Below are 21,852 nucleotides of genomic sequence, written 5' to 3'. Positions count from 1 at the left end.
GTTTTGTTTCGTTTGCCTCAAGCACCTCCACGCACGCACAGTCGCCTTCCAAACGACAAGACAACGACAGCAATAATGACCACTGCGAGAGGAGCGTGTCGACACACCGCCCTCCACTCCCGCGCGCCCCAAACAAACGAAACAGCTGATCCGGCCGCCTATCGGCACGCCTTGCCTCGGCAACTCCAACGCCGCCGCAAACACACACAGCCAAACCGCGCAAATATTCACCGCCTCTCGCACAACAACAACAACAACAACACACAGCCCGGCATCTCCATCGATCGATAAACAAAGCAAACACAAAACGCCCTCTCTCGCACACACAGCCGCAAGACCCGCTTCCTTTCCTTTCTCCCAGTCACGTCACGTCAGTCAAACGAAAACGAAATGAAGAATGAAAGAAAGAAGGCAGGCAGGCAGGCAACACACGCAGCAACAACACAGACTCTTTCGCACTTTTCAATTTCCGAACAGTGTGGTGGCCCTGAAAAGGGCCGTTTTCGTCTCTCCCACGGCCGCGGGAAGGCCAACGCGGCACAGCACACCGGCTGCGACGCGCCTAACCGCCGAAACCGTACAGGGTGCGCCCCTGCCTCTTCAGGGCGTACACCACGTCCATGGCCGTCACAGTCTTGCGCTTGGCGTGCTCAGTGTACGTCACCGCGTCGCGGATCACGTTCTCCAGGAACACCTTCAGCACTCCGCGGGTCTCCTCGTAGATCAGACCAGAGATGCGCTTCACGCCGCCCCTGCGAGCCAGGCGGCGGATCGCGGGCTTCGTGATGCCCTGGATGTTGTCGCGCAACACCTTGCGGTGCCGCTTGGCGCCACCCTTGCCGAGCCCCTTTCCTCCCTTGCCGCGGCCAGTCATCTCTTCTAAATCCTCAAAAAAGCTCAGGCAAGCAAAACGTCTGCTGCAGCGGCTGGCTCCTCACCCGGCGCTAGCGAGTCGGCTACGGTCTGCGCCCAGCGCCAACGTGGCTTCTTCGCGAAGATTCTGCAGTCTTCGACGAATGCGGAGTTCACAACAAATTCATGTTTTGCCTCCTATGTAATTCTGGTGGTGTGTCTTCTAGAGGTGATTGGCTTCTCGGTATTGTCCACTCTGTTTACTTCTTCAGGTACAGCCTATGCTGTAAGGAGCTGGGGCCAGCGTGTGTTAGCATTGCGCTGAAGCTTCTGCCCCAGTGTGCGAATGTTCCGATTTTCTGACTGCCGCGCCTTTTCGTAGAAACGACGGGCAACCGTCCGGATGTGCGCCTTAACCTTGCGGACCTCAGCGAGGTCGTGCAGCGGTCCGGATGGGAAGTCCCTCTGCAAGTGCAGCGCGAGGCGCAGAGCCCTGTTCTGCAAGGATTGTAGCTTCTTCAGGTGGTCTTCAGCCGCGTTCCCCCAGACGACGGCCGCGTAATCGAAGACAGGGCGGATTAGCGCCCTGTACAACGTGACGCCCAGTCGCGGAGGAAGAGTCGACGTCGGGTTGAGCAGGGGGTAGAGCTGAAGAAGTCGACCCCTTGCTTTGGTTACGACGCTCTTCACATGGGGGCCCCAGGTGAGGCGGCGATCTAAGGTGACCCCAAGATACTGCGCAGTCGGTCGCCAGGTGACAGGACTGCCTCCAACGATGATTGGGGGCAGAGCGGCTGGGATGACACGACGGGTTGCAATGAAAAATTGCGTCTTGGCTCCGTTAAACTGCAGCTTCCACTTGACAGCCCAAGCAGCGAGGGTGTCGACGGCGTGCTGTAACCTCTGGCGAAGTGTGACTGCACTCATGCTTCGTGAATAGAGCGCAGTATCATCAGCGTAAAGTGCAAGGTGCACACGAGGGACCGTCGGCGTGTCGGCCGTGTACAGCGTGTACAGGATCGGCCCCAAGACCGACCCTTGTGGCACGCCTGCTCTGATGGGACGGACTGTTGACAAGCCAGTTTCTGCACGGACATGAAAAGTCCGCCCATCGAGGTATGACTGTAGCAGACGGACATGGGATCCAGGGACCCCCATTTCGAGGAGTTTGAGTAGCAGCCCGTCGTGCCAGACGCTGTCAAAAGCGCGCGAGACATCAAGGAAGACTGCGCCGAAGTATTCGCGCCTCTCCAGGGAATCGAAGGCTTCTTCCACGAGTCGGAGAAGTTGGTGCTCCGTAGAGTGGCCCTTACGGAATCCGAACTGGACATCCGGGAGTAAAGAGTCGGCGGTGACGTGTTGTCGTAATCTCTTCAGATAGACGCGCTCGAAAACTTTCGAGATAGCAGGCAGCAGACTAATCGGGCGGTAGCTCTTCGGCTGCCGGAGATCTTTTCCCATCTTGGGAACAGCCACAATCTCAGCGTGCTTCCACTGCAGGGGAAAGTGACCGGTGCGGAAGATCTTGTTGAAGATTGCAGCAAGGTGAGTGGAGGCAACCGCAGGCAGTTGTTTCAGCATGGCAGTGGAGACGTCGTCAGGGCCTGCAGCTCTCTTTGGATTGAGAGCCTTCAGAGCCGTCGAGACTTCTTCAGGTGTAGTGGCCTCGATGTTATCATCGCCCTCCGTTGCCAGATAGCGAGGGAGCCGGTCGGCAACCATCTCTTCATGTTCGGCGGCCAGAGGATCCTCTACAGGCCGGAAGTTCTCTTCAAAAACATCGGCGAGGGCGTCAGCCTTCGCGTTGGGTTCACAGACAATTCCGTCTGCAGTTCGGAGAGGCGGCATACGCTGCGTTCGCCGTAGGAAGTATTTCGTGGTCCTCCAGGCAGACCCGTCGTCAAGCTGAAGAGTCGCCACACGGTTTGCCCACTCCTGGTTGCGGTGGTTGTCCACGGCCACCGTGATTTCGCGCCGCATACGGTTGAGTTGCCGTTTGGTGGCAGGGTTCCGTGTACGCTGCCATTCGCGGTACACTCTGTTCTTCGCTGCAATTTTTGCAAGGAGATCCGGGGGCAGCTGTCGAGATTGGTCCTGGCGCTCGCGTCTGGGCGGAGTCGCTGCTTTGACTGCGCCGAGGGTGGCGTCCGTGAAGTGGAGAAGTGAATCTTCAGCTTCAGCGTCGTCAACAGGTGGCATCCCGGCGAGGGACTCAGTCAGGGTGTTGCGAAAGTGATCCCAGTTGACTCCAGAGAGTGACACTCCACGCCTGGGTAGCGGCAGTGGGTCGAGGTCGACGTCGAAAACAACTGGCACATGGTCAGAGGAGAGGACATTCCGTGTCGATGCGAGGATCCGGTGCGGAATGCCTTTCACGACCGCGAAGTCGACGATGTCCGGCTGTCCATTAGCGGGAAAGATGGTGGGATCGTAGGGACCCACTACAACAGCGTCATGTCGATCCACGATTCGTAAGACGCGGCGGCCGTCACTGTTGGTGAGACGTGAATGCCAAGCGACGTGCTTGGAGTTATAATCTCCAGCGATGAACAGCTTGCCGCCGATGGAGAGAAGAGATTCTAAGTCGGCATCGACCCATGGATGCGACGGCGGTTTGTAGATGGCAATGAAGGCGATTGCTCCCGCTGACGTGTGCGCGACTACTCCGGTCGCCTCCAGTGTCACGAGCGGCGGCAGCTGAATCTGGTGGTGACGGATGCCATTCCGGATATAGATGGCCAAACCTCCACCGGCAGTTGGCCTGTCAGCACGGTAACAGGAGTAGTTCGGCGCTTTGACTGCAATGCCCGGTTTGAGGCGGGTTTCGCTGAGCAGACAGATGTCCACAGCTTCATCACGAAGGAATTGACGAAATTCGCCAGCTTGTGTGCGTAGACAGAGAGTGTTCCACGCGACGACCGTGAGTCCTCTAACACTGCCCATAATGAGTAGTGGAGGAGCGTCGGGTGGCTGCCGGAGCGGCAATCTTCTGTGCAGCGGTCAGGTGCTGCGTGAGGACATCGAGCAGTTTTGTAGTGCTCGCCACGAGGGCGGTGAGTTGAGTAATCAAACTCGCGATGTCCGTGGCGGAGGCGGCGGGAGCCGTATCTTTTCTGGCGCCGATGGAAGTGGCCACCTCTTCGCCATTGGACGTGGCTTCGTCTGGGGCTGTGGTTGGGCGACCCCCAGTCTTGCGCCGGCCTCCGCGGCGTTGGGGGCGTGCAGCAGACGTCGCGGGGAGGGCAGCAGAGGAGGGGCCCGGTTCCGGGTTCGACGAATTCTGCACAGGTGAAGTGGCGCAGGTTGGTAGTGGATGTCGTGCCTCTGCGTCTTCAAGAAGATCGCGGGTCGGGGAGGCTTCATTGCGGCGACGTGCTTGTGGGTCTTCATGGACGGCGTCGTCGCTGTTGGGTCGGCGGGGCGCCAGTCCCCTGGCGACAGCGGTTGCGTAAGATATTGTAGGATCAGTCCTGGCAGACTTCTTCTGTTTGGCGGCGGTCGGCTGGCCTCGCTGTCGAGCACTGGCGCGCCTCCAAGCGTCACAGCCGCGGTAGCTGGCGACGTGAGGGCCTCCACAGAGAGCGCACGTTGGCTGCTGCTTCCGTGTGATGGGGCAGTCCTTCGCTGGGTGGGCACCAGCGCATTTCACACACTTTTCAGGCATGGAGCAATGCCGGGCAACATGGTTGATGCCCTGGCACCGGTAGCACTGGACAGGGCCTCTCTTGGCGCGCAAGTCTTCTGTGGTCACCGAGACGTTGGCTAGTCGGGTGAGCTGGTAGAGCTTCCTGTTCTCGATCGTATCCGTTGCGATGACGAGGAACAGGGGCATGTAGTCACGTGATTTGGGCTGCTTCATCTTGACCACAGTTCTGACACTGAAGTCGAGCTCTTCGAGTTCTTCTTTGATGTGATCCGGTTCCATGTTGAAGGGGAGATGTCGGATGACAATCTTCAGGACGCGGTCCGGGGTGGAGGCGTGAGTGAAGAAAGGGATCGCCCTGTCAGACGCCTCCTGCGTCACACGTCGGTAGTCGTCTGCGGAGCGCAGCGTAATCTTGTACATGTCTCTTCCGGCGACCTTCACATTGTAGACTGCCGTCGTCCAGCTATTGAGAAGCTGTTGCAGCTGCCTGAAGGTGCCTTCATATTTCAGAACGATCGGCGGTAGTGGTGCATCTCTCCTTGGCGCCGTGGAGGGGCGCGGTGGTTCCTCCGGGGCATCCTCAAGGGCTGCAAAAGTGTTGGCGGTGGATGCCGGCTCGTGGGTGGACAGCACCTTTCGTCGCGCTGTATGGCGTCGCTTCGGGCGAGTGAAGCCGTCAGCATCGTCAGCGAGCGTTTGTTTCGATCGCTTCTCTGCCGGTGAACTGCGCCCGCCGGCATGGGATGCATCTTCTTCTCTTCTGCTTTTGCCAGTGTGCCGCCGAGGTGGTGGTGCGGCAGACGGCTCGTCTTCTTCCGACTCCGGGAGCGGAACTGCAAGCGCATCCATAGCGATATCCATCATGTCCTCATTCGTTGCGTGGTCCGTCATAAGTGGGGGGCCAGATGAGGCCGCCGACGTAGCAAGCTCCGCCGGACGGCGATCTGCCACACCCTTCGCAGTACGTAGCTCCGTTCGCTTCGACATCTCAAGCTCGAATGCTGCTGCTGCTGCTTGCCGCTGCTGCGCCCAGCGCACGCGCCAGCCCCCCTATATAGACTCTGGCCCGCCCTCCCCCCACCACGCGCAACCGAGGGCATATAAGCGCACCACGGTGGCTGGCGCGCGATGGAAGGCGAAGCGCTCCCGCGCTAAAACTTCCGTCTCAAGTCGAGGGTTCACCCTCCCCAGTGCAGCGACAGCGACAGCGACAGCGACAGCGGCTGGCGCGCGCCCGTGTCGTCAAGGCAGCACCCGACGCAGCACCTCGCTCGCCTCCACGCCGCTCCGCTACCGCTATGGCCCGCACAAAGCAAACGGCCCGCAAGTCCACCGGCGGAAAGGCGCCGCGCAAACAGCTCGCCACCAAGGCGGCGAGGAAGAGCGCGCCCGCCACCGGCGGCGTCAAGAAGCCCCACCGCTACAGGCCGGGCACCGTCGCCCTGCGAGAAATCAGGCGCTACCAGAAGAGCACAGAGCTGCTCATCCGCAAGCTGCCATTCCAGCGCCTAGTGCGCGAGATCGCCCAGGACTTCAAGACCGACCTGCGCTTCCAGAGCTCCGCGGTCATGGCCCTGCAGGAGGCCAGCGAGGCCTACCTCGTCGGCCTCTTCGAAGACACCAACCTGTGCGCAATCCACGCCAAGCGCGTCACCATCATGCCCAAGGACATCCAGCTCGCGCGCCGCATCCGCGGCGAGCGCGCCTAAACACCGCGCCAGCCGCTGGGCACCGCCCACGCACGCAAACAAACAAAACGGCCCTTTTAAGGGCCACTAACATCACTCCGTCGCGAGCAAACTTTGTCGGTCGCCTCTCGCCCCACAACCAGAGAACCAAAGACAAAACACCGCTTCCACTTCCCGTCCGTCCGCCACAGCCGCTCTCCTCTGCCAGCTTGCTGGCGCGCGCAACAATCAATCAACATCATCCCTCCCCGGCGCGGCGCTCAAAGCGCACAACACCCATCGGCCGACGCCGTCAACCACACGGGTGGCTGGCCGGCCGCCGCTTCGTTTCGAAACAAACAAACAAACAAAACAAAAACCCGCACCAACGGCCAGCCAGGCACGCAGGCTCGTCCAACGCCACCGACCCTTTCCACATCTCAACGTCCCCCGCCCCCGTTGCAAGAACACACACACAACCAAGACAAGACACATCCGAGGAGAAGGCAGGCAAACAGACAGACAAACCAAAGTATTCAAACAACATGACACAAACCAACCGTCGGCCGGCCGCGACCAAAAACGGCGACAAGCAACCGCTACCGCCGCCCGCACCCGCCACCGACCCCCCGCAATCCAACCACCACGGCACGCAAACAGTATCCACACACGGGCATACAGAAACGCCAGACGGCACAACCACACCGCAACACGACAATCAAAACCTTCCCGACGTGCTTTGATGGCCCTGAGAAGGGCCGTTTTGGGCCGCGCGTCTCTTGCGCGCCACTAGACGACGGGGACGGGGGGTGGGGACGACGGAGTCAACCGCCAACCCTTCCTTTCCTTTCCCATTCCTTTCTTCTTCTCCTCTACTTCTTCTTCTTGGGCGACGCCTTCGCCTTAGACGGCGTCGTCGCCTTCTTCGGGCGCGGCGCCTTCGGCTTCTTCGTCGGAACCTTGGCGGCCTTCTTCGCCTTCGACGGCGACTTGGCCTTGGCCGGCTTGGCAGCAGCCGCCTTCTTCGCACCGGCGGGAGCGGCCGACGCCGCAGACGCCTTCTTGGCGGCGCCCGCCTTCCGACCAGTCGCCGCCTTCACGCCACCAGCCTTCTTTGCGCCGGCCGCACGGGCACCCTTCTTCTCCTTGCTGGCCGGAGCGGCGCGCTTCTTCTTGGCACCGCCAGCACGAGCCTTGCCGCCCTCAGCCGCCCCGCCGCCGGCGCCGGCAAGCTTGAAAGAGCCGGACGCGCCCTTCCCCTTCGTCTGCACCAGCTCGCCCGCCACCACGGCCGACTTGAGGTACTTCTTGATAAACGGCGCCAGCTTCTCCGCGTCCAGCTTGTAGTGCGCGGCAATGTACTTCTTGATCGCCTGCAGCGACGATCCGCCGCGCTCCTTCAGACTCTTGATGGCGGCCGTCACCATCTCAGAGGTGCGCGGGTGCGCAGGCTTGGCGCGCGGCTTCTTCGCAGACGACGCAGACTTTGCCTTCTTCGTAGTGCCGGTGGCGGCGGGTGCCGCAGCAGTCTCGTTCGTAGCCGCCTGATCTGCCATTTCGACGACGCGCGTTAACACACAACACAGCGAGCAGCGAGAGCGAGAAGAGACACGCAGCGAGCGGAGCGCACAGCAGAGGAATAGCCGCCTCGCGCCACAGGCCCAGCCAGTGTCGCGGGCGGGCGCGGACGGCCGAGAGAGCGGCCGCCACTCTGCGCGCCGCCGCGCCGCGCCTCCCGCGCTTGCTACCGCCCAACGTCCGACAGCCTGTGCGGAGCAGCCCCACACCTGCGCCACAACCACCCGCGCCTTTCAAACCACCGAGGATGGGGCTACACACAGCCACACCACAGTCGCCAACCAGTCGCCACGGCAGCGCCGCAAACCACGGCCAAACTGCAGCCACCGCGCGCTACAGCCTGGGTCGGCCCGCCGAGAATCGCCGCCCACGCCCAAATGCCGCCCCCACAGCCCCAGCCGGCGACCGGCCACAATGGCCAAACCTTCGGCAAAGGCCCCACACCGTCGCCGCGGCAGCCCGGCCAGCGCGGCCGGCGCCACAGCCACACAAGAGGAGGCGTGCGGCGATGACGGCCGTGCAAACGCACCTCCGCCGCCCCATCGCCCTCCCACCGTTTCCCGATCGGCCCGCAGCCGTCGGGCCACGTCCTCCTCCTCTCGCCCGCCAACATTCACAGCCCTTTCGTTCGTTTCCCAACAATTTCAATTGTGCCCGCCGCAAAAAACGGGCGCCGCCTGCAAAGCAACATGCTCCGCAGGAGCGCCCCTCGCCGCTTACGAGCCAACCCCTCGCCCGAGGCAAACCGAAATCCGCAACTACAGACCAACCCAATCTGCCGTCAGCACACACGACAGCCAACATCACGCGTTACGAGTTAGACATTAGGTTCACACGTCTCGGTTAGGTTCGGTGGACGTGGGTTGGGTTAAGGGCACTTGGGTTAGGTTAAGCATTCAAAACACACGTCAGGCGTCAGAGGTTAGGTTAGGTTACGTTACATTAAGGTTAGGTTAGGTTAGGTTAGGTTAGGGGCACTTGGGTTAGGTTAAGGGTCGGTGTTAGGTTAAGCGTCAAACTTAGGTTAAGCATTCAAACCACACGTCGGGCGTCCGAGGTTAGGTTAGGTTAGGTTAGGTTAGGTTAAGGCCACTTGGGTTAGGTTAAGCCTCAAACTTAGGTTAAGCATTCAAACACACGTCGGGCGTCAGGTGGCCGCAGCAGCCGCACCTACCTACCCACCCACCCACCCACCCACCTCACGGCCGGACAGCTTGGCTTACTTGGCGCTGAGGCTGACCTCACCGCACCTCACCTCACGCTACGCAACGCTACACAGGTTCGGTTCGCTCAGCTTAGGCTTAGAGCTTAAGCGCCGAGGTCGGATTACGTTGGTTCACCTTCGGGCGCCACACTTTGGGTGTAAAGGTCGCGTCGGGTCGTCGGCACGCCGCAAAAACAAAAACAAAAGCGAAGCCACAGACAACGCCGACAAACGGGCAGCACGACCACGACCAGATACCGAGACACACGGACCACCCACCGGCCAAAGGGCACCAAACAACAAACCAGAGCACCACGTGTCGACCAGAGCAACCCGCCGCTCACGCGACGTGGCTGGCACCGAAGGGCCGCCGCAACTGCGCTTTCCGCGCCGGGCCGGATGCACGTGCGGCAACACCACCACCGCACACAGCCGCTGTTCAACATCAACCAACAACACGCCGCGGTCGCAGCCTCAACGCCAGCACACGTTTGCACCACCATTCACACGCACCGCACAAACAGCTGTCGCCGACAACACAAACACACCGCAACGACGCCGCCGCCGCCGCCGCCGCCGCCTCTACTTGTGCCGGCCACCCACCCCACCGACGGCGCACCTGTCGCCAGCCGGCAGTCGGCAGTCGGCAGTCGGCAGTCGGCAGTCGGCACGGGAAACGCACACCGCCACTTCGCTCGCGCGCACGCCACCAACCAGTCGTCGTCTCCAAAAACAACAAACAAACATAGGGCAGGCAACAAATCGCCTCGCACGAACCGTCCACAAAACTATCAAAGCACAGCCTCTGGCTAACGGCCACGACGCAGCGGCACGCTGCTCCTTTCCCCGCCCCACTCCATTCACAAAGTCACGCGACACCTTTCCGCCACTACGCGCAGCCGCACCCGACGCCCGTGGCAACGACACAACTACTGCACTATCCACCGTACACACAGCCAGCCAGCCAGCCAGCCAGCCAGCCAGCCAGCCAGCCAGCCAGCCAGCCAAAAGCACACCAACGACCCAAACACGCACGTGCAACGGCACGCCCCAAACCAGTCAACGTCGACAACCACACGCACGGCTGGAAACAGGCGTCCTTCCACGTTGCCATCAAGCTACACACAAGACACAAGGAACCAACAACAGCACGCCTGCCCGCCCGCCCCACTCTCACGCCGCAAAAAGCACACCGAAACCGCCAAACGCACATTCCCATCGCACTGACACCGACCGGCTCGCTACCACCACACCTCTCGGCAGCCGTTTCGCAGACATGACACGGCGCGACATGACATCACGACCAACTCTCCTTTCCCCGACGCCTTCGGCCGGAGCACAACGCCGCCAATTCGCCACACAGTCGACAAGCGCCCGCCCTCCCTGCACGACGCCGCGCAGCAAACGCGCCCGCAAACACATACCTCTCCTCTCTCTCGGCCGCCCGACGCGCCAACCGCCACACCGCCAGCCACTCGCAATTGTGCACTGCCGCCAGCCACACGTCCAACACGCCGCGCCGCCTCCGGCCACCCGCCAGGGGGCGCTCACGTCCGCGACAACAGCGCGGCCCGCCGGGCCAAACCGAACCGAGCCGCCCGCCGCTGCTCTGCACATCTTCCTGCGCGCATCAACAAAACGAGGCAAGCGAGCACACCCCGTCACAACGCCACATCACGCAAATGCCGTGCCGACCTCTTGTGTCTACCGCCTAAATTGCACTCACCAGCCGCCCCTTCTTCTTCCTATCTATCTATCTGTGCGTCTGTGTCGGTCCGCGCGTGACGCCTCTCAACATCCGCCGTCGCCGTCCCCGTTTCCGCCCCAATGCCATCGTCGCGCCGCCGCCTCCTCCTCCTCCTCCGCCGCCCCTGTCCGGCCCGCACCACACCATACACCGCTGCTTGTCCCGGCCGTTGCCACCAAAGGCGCCTACCGCAAACGCGCCACGCCGCAGCCCCCGTGCGTGCATCTCCGTGCCGACGCTGCCTCTCTGCCCTCCCGCACGCACTCGACCGACCGACATGCACTGCGTCGACGGCCTCGACAACACAGTCTCTGGGCTCCGCACTGCGTGTTCCGGTACGCGCGCTCAAACACCTATGTACTCATTACCAGCGATGGCGAGGCACCACACAATCTCTGACCAGAGAGTTTCTTATCGTCGCTAGTCTGCGCCACACGACACTAGTGGCACGTAGCGGGTCGGCAGGAACAGTTGTCATCTCTATGTGGCGGGTCGGGAGAGGTCGTAGTCAGTCGACGACAGTATTAGCGAGTGGACGATTGTACTGAGCGGGCGGCGGCGTGCTCTTCTCGCGACTCTGGTCTCCGTTCGGGACGATGCATATTGTTATAAAAGGTAAGGTAATGAAGCTGCATTGCGCAAATCTAATAATGTATGTCAATTGTAACTATTTTCTTCACAACAAAATGCCCCAATAATACTTTGTTTCCAAAGTAACTTTTTTTTAAAGGTAAAACCATTCATTTCCATTTAAAGAATATTTCCTCCAACAATCAAAAAATTCAATGTGAGCCGGCATTCATTGCACGAAGCTGTGTACAGGTATCTACAGTTAAGAGCACATATAGATGCAGTTTGTTTCCTCTTTTGCCTTTTTTTTTCATTGACGTAACGATCTTTTGCTCTTTTTTTTTTTGTTTTTTATTCTGATTTGTACGTAGGCTGTTTGTTTACATTTTTTTTTATTGGTAATGCCACGTAGCGCTCTGTGTGAAAATCACTGCCTGTGCCGTGTGCAGTCAGTGGCCAGTTTGCATTGTTGTCATATGAACCTGCTATAGCTGGATGTGAACAGCGCGTACCGTTGCGCAGTTAGGGGTGAGCCGCCAGCACTGGTGCATGTGAGGAGAGATATGGCGGACTTTTCAAATTACATATATTATGACTTGTGATGATATTAAGGGTAAATACATTGTTTGTTGTTCTCTATTAAAATCTTTACTTTGCTAACTATCCCTATCAGTAGTTAGTGCCCTCCGTAGTTTGAATCTCTTATTTAGCTGGCAGTAGTGGTGCTCGCTGTATTGCCGTACTTCGAGTAATGACGATTTTTGTGAGGTAAGTGATTTCCGAAAGGTGTACTTTAATGTTACTCAGGGCCATTCTTTTGCAGGGATCTTTGATAGTCAGATTGCGTTGCGCTCAAAATATAGTGCGTCACTTTAAGCGCAGTTTTGTATACATTGTTGTTCAAAGGGGGACGTTTCAGAATACAGGGCCGAAGGTCAGCCAGCGCTGCCCTTACAACGTTTATCGGGTTTTCAATTATGTCTCTTGAGATGTTCATGGTTCATTATTTCCATTCATCATATTATCGCGCGTTTCCCATCAATCTTCGTTCGTTCATTTTCTAGGGACGTTAACAACATTCTGGCACATTTTTATCATCATTCACGCACTCACTTACTTACGACTATTTGTGCGGGGAGGTTACACTTGGGTCCATTTCCATTTACATTCAATGTTGATAGACCTTTTTTTTGTTGTTGTTTTGTTGCTGGCAGGTTACAAACGCCTCATTTTATGTTGGTTGCAGCGTTTTTCTCCTTCTTCTAGTGTTTTCCCCGCTCTCACCACCGCCCCCGCCCCTCCCGCATCCGTCGGTCTCACCACGTTCACTGACGGCCGCGTCTGCGGCTACACCACAACACAACAACGGCCCCCTCCCGGCAACCCATTCGTTTTCTCTTCTTTTGCACAAAAACAACGCCGCACGCGCCAGCCGAGCGCAGCGCAAGCCACCCACACCGCGCCCCTCCCCGTCTTTATAGCCCCCGCTTCTTGTTTTCTTCGTTTGCCCCCTCCCATCTCCCGAATGCCATGCCATGCCATGCCAGCAGCGTTACGCGTGCCCCTCCCCTGTCCACACACTACCGCGAAACGAACAGCCTTCCGGGCCACATGCAGGGCACGCCCACCGCCATTCCCGGACGCAATTCTCGAAACAACACACACACAAAATGAACGCACTATCCCCACTTCGCTTCTCTCTCTCTCTCTCTCTCTCTCTCTCTCTCTCTCTCTCTCTCTCTCTCTCTCTCTCGTCCCTTCCCTTTAACGAAAGACAAACAAACCCCAGTTAACACACTTTCTCGACACCTTCATGTAGGGAGGGAGGGAGGGAGGGAGGGTGCGTGCGTGCGTTGTCTCGACCGTGACGGCAACCATCGACGATCCATTTCCCCCACTGGTAAAACATGTTCACTAACACCTACAGACATCATTCCGTACACACACAATGGCTTTGCACACGAACATAGACGGCACGGGCACTGTCGTACATTCTTCCTCAGAACCATCTCAACGAACGTTACATACACATCCGGGAAAGCAAAGCAAAGCAACGCAACGCACACAATTCAGCCGTCAAAGGTAACGTTCACCACGGCAGACACTTGCCGCCGCGCCGTTACACGCATTTCAGTGCGGCTACAATACACCTCCGACACGGGAACGTTCCGTTGCTCTACACCGCGTTTCTCCGTTTTGTTTGGTTTTTTTTTCTTTTTTCTCTCTCTCTCTACTTTTTTTTTTCCCCTCTGTCCTTTCCTCCACCATTCTCTCCTCACGTTCTGCCCAGACATTCGACCGATCACAGAGGTTCACCTTTCGGTAACCGTTCTCAGCGCGACGGTATGACGGGTGTTCAAGACGTACCGTTGCGTGATGCCGGTGTACCGCGCCGATCGACAGTTTCCCAGAGGCGACGGATCGGACCACATCACCGACACACACAAACACGTGTGCGCACATTCGCCAAAGCGACCGTCGTCTTCTAGCGTCGCGCTTACTGTACTGTACTGTACTGCACTGGACTGGACACGCGTGCATGCATCTTCAATGACGACGTCGGTGTGCGTGCGTCGTACGCACAAGCAGACACAGTCAGTCAGACACGACTATCGAAATCAGAGTCGGAGGGAAGGTACATCATCGTGCGTGTCGCCCGTACAATGCAATACACATTGGTGTCTCAATGCGCGTTCATTTAAACGTCACTCACACGCCTCCACGCTGCAGCATTTACAGACACATCTCACCCTAGCCATGTATGGCGTGCAAACCGACCCGAAAAAACGGCCGTCGTTACACACTGACATTCCCAACAATCGCGTTTCGTTTCCATCCGTCACGTAACTAACCGGCACCTCCATCCAAAGGACACATCACCGATCGCACTTCCCCCACCTCGCAGACAGGTAACACCAACGAGTTGTGCGCACGTGCCTCCATTCCACGTCACACCGTGGCCGTACCCCGCAACACGCGACGCGCCCCCATCAATCAAATTCATCGCATCGGCCACCCCACCCCGTCGCGTCGCAACCAAAGCGGTAGCTATTGCCGCCGTCCACCCACTCACACACAAAACAACAACAACAACAACAACAACAATTCCGCCCTTCCCGCAAAGGCCATTTGGTGGCCCTGAAAAGGGCCGTTTTTGCCGCTCTCGCAACGGAGGAGCCTTCTCTCCTTCCATTCCAGAGCCACCTCCTTACTTGGAGCTCGTGTACTTGGTCACCGCCTTCGTGCCCTCGCTCACGGCGTGCTTGGCCAGCTCGCCAGGCAGCAACAGCCGCACAGCGGTCTGGATCTCGCGGGACGTGATGGTCGAGCGCTTGTTGTAGTGCGCCAGGCGGGACGCCTCGGCCGCGATGCGCTCGAAAATGTCGTTCACGAAGCTGTTCATGATGCTCATCGCCTTCGACGAGATGCCCGTGTCAGGGTGCACCTGCTTCAGCACCTTGTAGATGTAGATGGCATAGCTCTCCTTCCTCTTGCGCTTCTTCTTCTTGTCGCCCTTCGAAATGTTCTTCTGAGCCTTGCCAGCCTTCTTGGCGGCCTTCCCGCTAGTCTTGGGCGGCATCTCAAACAAGAACGTGAACGTACGGCAGCAACACCAGTAGCAAGCGCTCCGCTCTAGTCAGCGTCTCCCCACACAGTGGCACCCAGCGCGCCCCGCCGCCGCACCTTTACCAGCTCGCCCCGTTGCGGCCGCCGACCAATGGGCCGCGAGCGCAACCGGCCGCCGCACCCGAGAGCATAAAGGACCCCCACCCCTGGCGGCGCCGCCACTCCGCTGCTCGACTCGCTGCGGCTCGCACCGTCCTTCGTCTCGTCTCGTTTTCACACCACAGCCCATCGCCATGTCCGGACGCGGAAAGGGAGGCAAAGTCAAGGGCAAGTCAAAGTCCCGCTCCAGCAGGGCCGGGCTCCAGTTCCCGGTCGGCAGAATCCACCGCCTCCTGCGCAAGGGAAACTACGCCGAGCGCGTCGGCGCCGGGGCGCCCGTCTACCTCGCCGCCGTCATGGAGTACCTCGCGGCTGAGGTGCTCGAGCTGGCCGGAAACGCGGCCCGCGACAACAAGAAGACGCGCATCATCCCGCGCCACCTGCAGCTTGCCATCCGCAACGACGAGGAGCTCAACAAGCTCCTGTCGGGCGTCACCATCGCACAGGGTGGTGTCCTGCCCAACATCCAGGCCGTCCTGCTGCCAAAGAAGACCGAGAAGAAGGCCTAAACAGAGAGGCCAGGCAATCGGCACGCGGACCCGCCGCCCAGCAGCGCTGCGTGCTCCCCTGCACGCAACGCGCTTTGCCGGCCCGGCTCACAACAATCGGCCCTTTTCAGGGCCACCACACAAACCTACGTCCAAAGCAAAATTGCAGTCGTCCTCGTCGCACTTTACTTTAACGTCACTTCCACAGCCGCCGCCGGCAACAAGACCATACCAACTGCTACGATTGCAGGGGGGAGAAATTCTGCGAGGTACCTCGGTGTCACGCCTGACATCCAAGTGTCACATAGGGGAACTTGGCACAAACGCTCACGCCAGGATGCACATCCTGTACCCTGTTCCCTCGACCCCGCAACAGGCGTAGCGATACTGGAATATGCGCGCCCTGTATGGGGCTGTGCAGCCAGATCGACGATGCATCGCCTACAGAAGGGTCCAAAGCAGAGCGCTCTACGACGGGCCTTACACGTCCCCGCGGCAGACCTGCATAGAACCACTCACAACACGATTCCGCGCCCTGGCACAAGCGTTCTACGCCACCGCGCGGAAGTCAGAAAATGACTGTTACGTCTTGACCCTTGGGCGATATGAACACCACAGGGACAGATGTGCAAGACCCGAGAGTCGCTGCTCCAGCAGTAGCACAGACAGAACACATAATCACTCTCAACAAACAGCAACGTCCGAAAACAAGCACAGTACCGAAGATAAGAACAACACACAGAAAAGAGGAGCAAATGTCCACAGGCGACAATAACCTCCACCAACTCCCCCTCTAACGGTAAGAGGACTAAAAGAGAGAAGAACAAGAAGAGCCGCCGCCATCTTGTCGTCCACAGCCCGTGTGGCCCAACACACACACACACACACCTTGTTTTGTTTCGTTTGCCTCAAGCACCTCCACGCACGCACAGTCGCCTTCCAAACGACAAGACAACGACAGCAATAATGACCACTGCGAGAGGAGCGTGTCGACACACCGCCCTCCACTCCCGCGCGCCCCAAACAAACGAAACAGCTGATCCGGCCGCCTATCGGCACGCCTTGCCTCGGCAACTCCAACGCCGCCGCAAACACACACAGCCAAACCGCGCAAATATTCACCGCCTCTCGCACAACAACAACAACAACAACACACAGCCCGGCATCTCCATCGATCGATAAACAAAGCAAACACAAAACGCCCTCTCTCGCACACACAGCCGCAAGACCCGCTTCCTTTCCTTTCTCCCAGTCACGTCACGTCAGTCAAACGAAAACGAAATGAAGAATGAAAGAAAGAAGGCAGGCAGGCAGGCAACACACGCAGCAACAACACAGACTCTTTCGCACTTTTCAATTTCCGAACAGTGTGGTGGCCCTGAAAAGGGCCGTTTTCGTCTCTCCCACGGCCGCGGGAAGGCCAACGCGGCACAGCACACCGGCTGCGACGCGCCTAACCGCCGAAACCGTACAGGGTGCGCCCCTGCCTCTTCAGGGCGTACACCACGTCCATGGCCGTCACAGTCTTGCGCTTGGCGTGCTCAGTGTACGTCACCGCGTCGCGGATCACGTTCTCCAGGAACACCTTCAGCACTCCGCGGGTCTCCTCGTAGATCAGACCAGAGATGCGCTTCACGCCGCCCCTGCGAGCCAGGCGGCGGATCGCGGGCTTCGTGATGCCCTGGATGTTGTCGCGCAACACCTTGCGGTGCCGCTTGGCGCCACCCTTGCCGAGCCCCTTTCCTCCCTTGCCGCGGCCAGTCATCTCTTCTAAATCCTCAAAAAAGCTCAGGCAAGCAAAACGTCTGCTGCAGCGGCTGGCTCCTCACCCGGCGCTAGCGAGTCGGCTACGGTCTGCGCCCAGCGCGCGCGCGCGCGCGCGCTGCAGCTCTTCAGGGAGGTATCTTCGTTACCTCGGTGGTGTAGAAGTATTTGCATTTCTGCATCGCCTTCTGCCTGTAATTGTGTCTGGATTGTTATGTTCAAGGGAGTTTTGGATACACAGGATTTCTTGCTGCGTGAGAGGAATATGGTTGCTATTGGACAGTGGATTGAGTATCTTAGGATTGACTTTTGTCGGTTTTTTTTTTTTTTTTTTTTTTTTTTTTTTTTTAAATACATATATATATATATATATATAAATAGTTTGAGCAGTGAGAGAGTAGACAGACAGAGCGGATAGTCAGAGATTTTGATGATGATATGATGGGTGTGGTTTGGAGATGTAGTGATGGTGATTCTTAATCCTAGGATGATGATGATGATGATAAGTGGGTGTCCATACGACAGTTTGCTGCTGTGACAGGCTTGTGGACATTTGATAGCCTGGTGGAGTAGTTATGGGTGAACTTAGATGGGGCTTAGTTTCGTAGTTTTATATACTAAGTAGGGGTGTGGTGGTGAGGTTTGAATATGATGGTTGTGAGTGTTGTGCCCTCGACAATTTTGCACAATGGGGGACGTGCGGGCCGTTCGAGCGTCCGGTATGATCGTTTAAGCATTGCTTATGGCTAATTCTTGGCGGTGGGTTTTGTTCCACTTGCTAGGTGTTTTGGAGGGGGTGACTTATATGCTAATGGTGGGAGGGAGTGACTGGATTTTGGGTTTTTTCTATGTTTGATGACTAAGTTTGGGGGGTGTTGCACTTATGTGCAGGACGTATTTTTCACTATTCTAGAGGGGGACTGTATTTACAGTTATAGGGGAGTACTTTGTTCACTATTGCTAAGGGTGGTCAGAATTTATAGTGATGGGGGTTTCGCATTCATTCATCTTTGTTTGACCTCATTCACTCTCTCTCACTCACGCAGTAGGTCTGGCCATCTGGTTGTCGCCAGTCGGTGGACTCTTTGTCCTAGTTCTTGTATGAGTGGGTTTGACGACTCCCTGGTTTGCTGGTAGAAGATAGTTGCAGACTGTCTTATCCTTGTCGTTAGGAGAGGGACGTTCGCCATCTGGTGTACATCGGCCGTCGGGAATCGGTGCTGGAGGTGTAGCGCCCTCTTTAGGGCGCAGCTTTGCACCGTTTGGAGCCTCTTCAGGTGTGTGGGTGCTGCGTTTCCCCACACTACTGCGGCATATTCGAGGACCGGCCGCACTAGTGTGAGGTATAAGATGACCGCCAGTCGTGGTGGCAGTGTTGATGTTGGGTTGATAAGAGGATATAGTTCCTTTAGCCTGGCGTAGCCTCTCTGTCTTATTTCCTCGATGTGAGGTTTCCACGTCAGGTACCTGTCCAGTGTTACTCCAAGATATTTGGCTGTTGTAGTCCAAGGTATTGGGGTTCCTCTTATTTGTATCATCCTGTAGTTTCTTGGTACTGGTCTACGGCAGATGGGTATGGCTTGTGTTTTTGTGGCATTGAATGACAGGCGCCATTTTGTTGCCCAGCTTACCAGTTCATCGCAGGCTCTTTGCAGTCTTTGTTGCAGGTGGTTTGCGTTTGTACTGCGAGAGTACAAGGCCGTGTCGTCTGCGTATAGGGCGAGGTGTACCCTGTCGATTGTTGGCGTGTCCGCTGTATACATTATATACAGTAGTGGGCCAAGCACGCTCCCTTGTGGCACGCCTGCGTTTATCCGTCTGATGGTTGATGTTCCCTCTTGTGTTCGCACGTGAAAGGTTCTGCCTTCTAGGTAGCTTTTGAGTAGTTTGACGTGTGACACGGGTACCCCCTGCACTAGTAGTTTGTACAGGAGGCCCTCGTGCCACACTGAATCAAATGCGCGCGATATATCTAAGAGTATCGCGGCGAAGTATTCTCTGCGTTCTCTGGCGTCCAACGCTTCTTCTACCAGTCTCAGCAGTTGGTGTGTTGTTGAGTGCCCGCATCGGAATCCGAATTGGGCGTCTGGTAATATGCGCTCGTCTTCAACGTGTTGCAGCAGTTTCTTGGAGTATATTCTTTCGAATATCTTCGAAATCGCTGGCAGAAGACTTATTGGTCTATAACTGGCTGGAAGTTTGCGGTCTTTACCCGGTTTAGGTATGGCCACAATTTCCGCATGCTTCCATGCTGCTGGGTAGTGGCCCGTGTTGATAATGCTGTTGAAAGCTGCCGTTAGTAGTGGTACCACTGTGGGTGGCATTTGTTGTATTAGTTGGTTGGTGAGGAGGTCTGGTCCTCCTGCTTTCTGGACGTTTAGACATCGTATTTGTGCCGCCACTTCTTCTTCACTTATCGGATCGATGGTGTCATCCTCTGCCTGATGTGCAAGGTATGCTGGTACTCTGGTGGCCACCAGCGCTAGGTGTTCCTGGTCGACGGGATGGTTTATTGGCTGGAAGTTCTCAGCGAATACATCTGCTAAGGCGTTTGCCTTGTCGTCAGGGTTGCACACTACGTTGTTGCCTATTGTCAGTGGTGGTATTCTTTGAATCTTGTTGAGTAGGTACTTTTTCATTTTCCAGGCGGATTGGTCCTGTAGGTTGAGTGTGGCTATTTTCTGTGCCCATTCTCGGTGTCTATGTTCTTGTACTGCGGCTTTTATCTCGCGTTGTAGTCGGTTGATCTCTCTCTTGGTGGCCGGGAGTCTTGTCACGTGCCACTCTCTGATTAGCCTGTTTTTCTGCGTGATTATGTCCAGCACTTCCCGGGGTAGCTGCCTGTGGTTGTCCCTATGCTCTTGTCTATGTGCTGGGGTAGCTGCTTCCGCTGCCTCTAAGGCTTGTGTTGTTATGTGCAGGAGGGTAGCTTCTGTTCCTGCTTCTGTAGGGTCAGGGATCGTGGTGAGTGTTTCCTCCAGCGTCTCTTTGTAGGTTCGCCAGTTTATCCCTTTGATGTTGATCCCTCGGTGTTGTTTCTCTGTTCCTTGAAGGTCTACGCTGTAGAGTACAGGCATGTGGTCCGAAGACATGGCGCGGATTGATGTTGCTGCCATGTCTGCTTGCAATCCCTTAGTTATGGCGAAGTCTATGATGTCTGGCCTTCCTCCGTTCCTTGGGTAAATAGTCGGTTCGAAGGGGGCAGTGGTCATTGCATCGTTCCTTGTTACTGCTCTCAGTAGTCTTCTCCCACTGACGTTGGTGTACCGGCTGTTCCAGTGTGTATGTTTGGCGTTGAAGTCGCCGGCGAGGAAGATTTTCCCTGGTATTGCTAGTATCGCATCGAAGTCTTGGGGCTCGAGGGGTCGACCCGGTTTTCTGTATAGTGAAATGACGTTGACTGTACCATCTGCTGTCTTGATTGCCACTCCAGTGGCCTCGGTGGTCGTCAGTTCTGGCAGGTTGATGACATGGTGTTGCAGTGAGGTGCGAACGTAGATCGCGGTTCCTCCTCCTGCTGTGGGCCTGTCATTCCTGTAGCAGTTGAAGTTTGCCGCTTTGACGTGTACTCCTGGCTTGAGATCTGTTTCTTGTAGCAGGCACACGTCTACCCTCTCGTTATGTAGGAATTCTCGGAATTCTCCCTGCTCGTTCACGAGTTTCCGTTCTGCGTTCCAGGTTACTATTTTCAGTTCCTGTAGGTGTGCTGCCATGTTAGTGCTGGCGGGTTACGTTGGACATAGCCCCGATGGCCGCTAGGACGGCGGTGTTTATTTGCTGGGGTATGTTTTTCAGCATGGTTTCCATGGCTGAGGCGACGGCGGCTGCGACTGCTTCCTTTAGCATGCCCATTGTGACTGGTTGGTCGTCTTCTGGCGGTGTTCTCGGGGCAGTCGTTGGTCGTGGTGGTTGTGCTGTTGGTACTGGGGGGGCTGGTCGGTGTGGTCTGTTGATCCTCCCAGCTGCTTTCGATGCTGCTGCGGCGTAGGAGGTGCCAGTTCGTCGGTCTGACGTAGGGCGCCTCTGTCTGGCGATGTGTGCTTTAACCACTTCGCATCCCATGTAGTTGGCTGGGTGTTGTTGAGAGCAGCGTGCACAGGTCGGTGGTGTGTTGGCATCTTTCTTGCATTCTTCAGCAGGGTGATTTCCTGCGCACTTGGCGCATTTCGTCTGCATGGTGCAGTGCCTGGCAATATGGTCCAGGCCCTGACATCTGTAGCACCTCCTCGGTTCTTTCTTCCTTCTTGGTTTCTCCATGGTGATGTCCACATTTGCAAGGGAGGTCAGGCTTCTCAGTCTCCTGTTTTCTGGCGTGTCGGTTGCCACTATCTCTAGTAGTGGTGTGTCCCTTTTTGTCTTGGGTGACTTTACCCTTGTTATTGTGCGTGGGGTGATCTGTAATTTTCCCAGCTCCGCTGTGACTTTGGCGATTGTGGTCTTGAAGGGAAGACCTCTCATGACTAGGTGTATTGGGTTATCCTTTACCGTTGAGTATGTGTAGTACCCCCAGTTTCTCTTTTCGAATTCTTTGGTGGCCTTCTCATAATCCTCCAACGTTCTGGTGTGCAGGCGGTACGTATCAACACCCGCCGACTTGAACTGAAATGGCG

Source organism: Schistocerca cancellata, chromosome 9, assembly GCF_023864275.1.
Source record: "Schistocerca cancellata isolate TAMUIC-IGC-003103 chromosome 9, iqSchCanc2.1, whole genome shotgun sequence".
Lineage (NCBI taxonomy): Eukaryota > Metazoa > Arthropoda > Insecta > Orthoptera > Acrididae > Schistocerca > Schistocerca cancellata.
The sequence above is the reverse complement of the archived record's forward strand: the minus strand, read 5'-3'. Positions refer to the sequence as shown.